This window comes from Schistocerca serialis, chromosome 8 (genome assembly GCF_023864345.2).
Source record: "Schistocerca serialis cubense isolate TAMUIC-IGC-003099 chromosome 8, iqSchSeri2.2, whole genome shotgun sequence".
Classification (NCBI taxonomy): domain Eukaryota; kingdom Metazoa; phylum Arthropoda; class Insecta; order Orthoptera; family Acrididae; genus Schistocerca; species Schistocerca serialis.
This window is the reverse complement of record NC_064645.1, coordinates 597103125-597109142: the sequence shown is the minus strand read 5'-3', so window position 1 is coordinate 597109142 and position 6018 is coordinate 597103125. Positions and strand designations below refer to the sequence as shown.

The 6018-nt window shown below is 45.4% G+C and overlaps 1 non-coding gene across 1 annotated transcript; it reads right to left on the bottom strand.

Annotated features, from left to right (window-relative positions):
- Window positions 1-2798: 2798 nt before the first annotated feature.
- Window positions 2799-2873, bottom strand: Trnat-ugu (transfer RNA threonine (anticodon UGU)). Its single transcript has one exon. It is a non-coding gene; the product is annotated as a tRNA-Thr (tRNA).
- Window positions 2874-6018: the final 3145 nt, after the last annotated feature.

Here is a 6018-nt window from a genome sequence, read left to right as displayed (position 1 = left end):
GGCGTATATGTTCCAAAACCCTACTGCAAATCGACGTTAGTGATATGGGTCTGTAATACAGCGGGTTACTCTGATTTCCCTTTTTCAGCGTTGATGTAACTTGAGCAACTTTCCAGTCTTTAGGTACGGAACTTTCCGTGAGCGAGTAGTTGTATACAGGGTGTTACAAAAAGGTACGGCCAAACTTTCAGGAAACATTCCTCACACACAAATAAAGAAAAGATGTTATGTGGACATGTGTCCGGAAACACTTGATTTCCATGTTAGAGCTCATTTTAGTTTCGTCAGTATGTACTGTACTTCCTCGATTCACCGCCAGTTGGCCCAATTGAAGGAAGGTAATGTTGACTTCGGTGCTTGTGTTGACATGCGATTCATTGCTCTACAGTACTAGCATCAAGCACATCAGTACGTAGCATCAACAGGTTAGTGTTCATCACGAATGTGGTTTTGCAGTCAGTGCAATGTTTACAAATGCGGAGTTGGCAGATGCCCATTTGATGTAAGATTAGCACGGGGCAATAGCCGTGGCGCGGTACCTTTGTATCGAGACAGATTTCCAGAACTAAGGTGTCCCGACAGGAAGACGTTCGAAGCAATTGATCGGTGTCTTAGGGAGTACGGAACATTCCAGCCTATGGCTCGTGACTGGGGAAGACCTAGAACGACGAGGACACCTGCAATGGACGAGGCAATTCTTCGAGCAGTTGAAGATAACCCTAATGTCAGCGTCAGAGAAGTTGCTGCTGTACAAGGTAACGTTGACCAAGTCACTGTATGGAGAGTGCTACGGGAGAACCAGTTGTTTCCGTACCATGTACAGCGTGTACAGGCACTATCAGCAGCTGATTGGCCTCCACGGGTACACTTCTGCGAATGGTTCATCCAACAATGTGTCAATCCTCATTTCAGTGCAAATGTTCTCTTTATGGATGAGGCTTCATTCCAACGTGATCAAATTGTAAGTTTTCTCAATCAACATGTGTGGGCTGACGAGAATCCGCTCGCAATTGTGCAATCACGTCATCAACACAGATTTTCTGTGAACGTTTGGGCAGGCATTGTTGGTGATGTCTTGATTGGGCCCCATGTTCTTCCATCTACGCTCAATGGAGCACGTTATCATGATTTCATACGGGATAGTCTACCTGTGCTGCTAGAACATGTGCCTTTACAAGTACGACACAACATGTGGTTCATGCACGATGGAGATCCTGCACATTTCAGTCGAAGTGTTCGTACGCTTCTCAACAACAGGTTCGGTGACCGATGGATTGGTAGAGGCGGACCAATTTCATGGCCTCCACGTTCTCCTGACCTCAACCCTCTCGACTTTCATTTATGGGGGCATTCGAAAGCTCTTGTCTACGGAACCCCGGTACCAAATGTAGAGACTCTTCGTGCTCGTATTGTGGACTGCTGTGATACACTTCGCCATTCTCCAGGGCTGCATCAGCGCATCAAGGATTCCATGCGACGGAGGGTGGATGCATGTATCCTCGCTAACGGAGGACATTTTGAACATTCCCTGCAACAAAGTGTTTGATGTCACGCTGGTACGTTCTGTTGCTGTGTGTTTCCATTCCATGATTAATGTGATTTGAAGAGAAGTAATAAAATGAGCTGTAACATGGAAAGTAAGCGTTTCCGGACACATGTCCACGTAACATATTTTCTTTCTTTGTGTGTGTAGAATGTTTCCTGAAAGTTTGGCCGTACCTTTTTGTAACACCCTGTATAACTGCTAAATATGGAGCTATTGCATCTGCATACTGTGCAAGGAACCTGACCGGTATACTATCTAGACCAGAGACCTTGCCTTTATTAAGTGATTTAAGCTGGTTTCCTACGCCGAGGATATCTACTTCTATGTTTCTCATCTTCGCAGTTGTTCTTGCCTGGAATTCGGGAATATTTAGTTCGTCTTCTTTTGGTGAAAGAGTGTCGGAAAACCGTGTTTAATAACTCTGCTTTGGTGGCACTGCCATCAATGACTTCACCGTTGTTGATGCGCAGTGAAGGCACTGATTGCGTCCTGCCACTGGTGTGCTTTATATGTGACAAGAATCTCTTTGGGTTTTCTGGCAGATTCCGAGACAGAGTTTCGTTGTAGAAATTATTAAAAGCATTTCGCATTGGACCACGCTCTATATTTCGAACTTCTGCAAAACTTTGCCATCGGTAAAGGCAGGCAGGGTGGTCCAAGAGGTCGCCAGTGTCCACACACGGTCATATGGGTAGCGACTCTGGTTGACCAACGGGTCGCCCGACTAGTCGGACTGTGAATGGATTTCTTTAGACAACTGACAGGTGGCTCACGCGCTGTCACGAAGCTAATGCTGGACCGTGGGATAATCCACTGAAGACACATATACTACGTTGAGGAACGTGTAGTGTATGCAGAAGCCGGATCGTTTCTGGGCGTTCAGCGATATGGTAGAGATCAGGTCAGCGCGTTGTACATTGAATGCCCTGGCCCCTGTGAAGATGGATTTAGTACCAACCAGTAGTCTCCAATAAACCCACAACAAAAGTTGACACTCCACAGTCTCTGATGTTAATTCTCTCAGTCAGTGTTGATTCTCAGCGGCCCAACAATGTGTATATCTCACGTTCAGATTTCCATGATTTGTAAAGGTAAGTTCATCGGTACAGATAATTGTTTCAAGAAAGAGCCAATTGTCCTGCCGCCACATCAGAACGAATGCGATAGAATCACATATGAAATTAGAATTATATTAGTACCTTCAGCTGCTAACGGCCGTTGATATATATCAACGGGGACAGGTGAAAATTTGTGCCCCGACCGGGACTCGAACCCGGGATCTCCTGATTACATGGCAGACGCTCTATCCATCTGAGCCACCGAGGGCACAGAGGATAGCGCGACTGCAGGGACTATCTCGCGCACGCCTCCCGCGAGATCCACATTCTCAACTTGTATGTCCACATACTACATTCGTAGTGTCCCACCCCAACACACTCATTACTCGTGGAAGACATTCTTACCAAGTCCCGTAAGAGTTCGGGGAATATGTGTGCATCCGCACAGAAGAAGAAGTTCGTGGCCAGTGTTGCCAGAACTAAATACTTATACGGATATGGCGTCTGTTCTTTCGGACATGTCCGAAAGAACAGACACCATATCTATATAAGTACAGGGTGATTCAAAAAGAATACCACAACTTTAGGAATTTAAAACTCTGCAACGACAAAAGGCAGAGCTAAGCACTATCTGTCGGCGAATTAAGGGAGCTATAAAGTTTCATTTAGTTGTACATTTGTTCGCTTGAGGAGCTGTTGACTAGGCGTCAGCGTCAGTTGATGCTAAGATGGCGACCGCTCAACAGAAAGCTTTTTGTGTTATTGAGTGCGGCAGAAGTGAATCGACGACAGTTGTTCAGCGTGCATTTCGAACGAAGTATGGTGTTAAACCTCCTGATAGGTGGTGTATTAAACGTTGGTATAAACAGTTTACAGAGAATGGGTGTTTGTGCAAAGGGAAAAGTTCTGGACGGCCGAGAACGAGTGATGAAAATGTAGCACGCATCCAGCAAGCATTTGTTCGCAGCCCAGGAAAATCGACTCGCAGAGCTAGCAGAGAGCTGCAAATTCCACAATCAACTGTATGGAGAGTCCTACGAAAAAGGTTGTTATGAAACCTTATCGTCTGAAATTGGTTCAAGCACTGTCTGGAGCTGATAAGATTAAAAGAATCGATTTCTGTGATTTTATCCTTGCTCAAATGGAAACTGATGAATCTTTCGTTTCAAAGATTGTGTTTAGTGATGAAGCAACTTTCCACACTAACAGGAAAGTCAACCGTCACAATGTCTGTATATGGGGCACTGAGAATCCGCGGGAAACAACTCAGTACGAACGTGACTCGCCTTAGGTGAACGTTTTCTGTGCCATTTCAGCCAATAAAGTTTATGGTCCCTTTTTCTTCGAAGGTGCTACTGTAACTGGACTACAGTATCTGGAGATGTTAGAGAATTGGCTGTTCCCTCAGCTCGAACAAGGAGCACAACAATTCATATTTCAGCAGGATGGAGCGCCACCACATTGGCACTTATCTGTCCGTAACTACCTGAACGTCAACTACCCGAGGCGATGGATCGGCCGCCAGGCAGCCCGTGACAGAGCACTTCGTCACTGGCCTCCAAGAAGCCCTGATCTTACCCCCTGCGATTTTTTCTTATGGGGGTATGTTAAGGATATGGTGTTTCGGCCACCTCTCCCAGCCACCATTGATGATTTGAAACGAGAAATAACAGCAGCTATCCAAACTGTTACGCCTGATATGCTACAGAGAGTGTGGAACGAGTTGGAGTATCGGGTTGATATTGCTCGAGTGTCTGGAGGGGGCCGTATTGAACATCCCTGAACTTGTTTTTGAGTGAAAGAAAACCTTTTTAAATACTCTTAGTAATGATGTATAACAGAAGGTTATATTATGTTTCTTTCATTAAATACACATTTTTAAAGTTGTGGTATTCTTTTTGAATCACCCTGTATATAGAATCACATATGGCTTTTGAAATTCCGCTAATTAATCTGCTGAGGAAGTCATCTGCGATACAAATGGAAGCTATTTGCATACAAAATGTGAAGAACGCTACGCTGACTTACACTGAGGTTATAGCGATATGCACTTATACAGATGGCAGTAGTAACGCGTACAGGAGATGTAAAAGGGCATTGCATTGGTGGAGCTGTCCTTTGTACTCAGGTGGTTCATGCGAAAAGGTTTCCGAAGTGATTATGGTCGCATGACGCGAATGAGCAGACTTTGAAAGCAGAGTCGTAGATGGAACTAGACGCATAGGACATTCCATTTCGGAAAGCCTTCAGGAATTCAATATTCCGAGATCCACATGACAAGAATGTGCCCAGAAATTTCAGGCTTTACTTATCACCATAGACCGAGAGTACCGGCGTCTGCGTAGGGTCGTCAGTGTTAACAGACAAGCAATACTGAGTGACATAACTGCAGAAATCAATGTGGGACGTACGACGAACGTATCTGTTAAAATAGTGCGGCGAAATTTGGCGTTAATGGTCTATTGAAGCAGATGACTGATGTGATTGTCTTTGGTAACAGCACGACATCGCCTGCAGCGCCTCTCCTGGACTCGTGACCATATCTGTTGGACCCTCGGGTGGTCAGATTAGCCACGATTTCAGTTGGTAAGATCTGGTAGTAGGGCTCGAGTGTGGAGCAAATCCCACGTAGCCATGGTCCCAAGTTGTCAGCAAGGCTCTGTGCAAGCTGGTGGTGCTCCAAAATGGTGCGGCCTGTGTTTATACGTAATGGGTCCTCTTGTCCAATTGAACCGATCTTTGACTGGAAATGGTTTTGCTCGGCTACTTGGAGATCATTCGCAGCCATTCATGTCTTTACGGATGACGTCAGGCCACAGTTTTTTGCGACTGGTTTGAAGAACATTCTGGACAGTTTGAGCGAATGATTTCGCTACGTAGATAGCCCGAAATGAATCCCACCGGACATTTATGGGATATAATGGAGAGGTCAGTCAGTGCTCAAAATCCTGCGCTGGCAATACTTTCGCAATTATGAACGACTACAGAGACAGCATACAGGGGACACCCAACAATAGGTTGAGTCCGTGCTACGCCCAACTGCTGCACTCCGCCCGACCTGTGCCCCCTCAGCGAATTCCATGACGCACTTTGAATGTCTGTGGAGCCAACATGTAGATTATGAGCAACAGCTGCCAGAATATCTACTCGTTTTCGTTGGCTCTGCTTTTTACAGACTTGCTACGTATCTTTTCTGTCGGCCTCAGGGCCTTTTCAAAAACAATTTATTTTGCACATTCGCTGAATTCTCATTCTTATTGGACCGTTTGTTGGGATATCTTGTGTGTACAATTCAACTGTTCGCGTTCCATTCTGCACTCTCCCTAAGGAAGTGACATATAAAGTTTCTCTTTGTTTGTGAAAGACGTTTATTTTTTCAACACTGGACACAGACGGAATAAACGCTGCATTTCC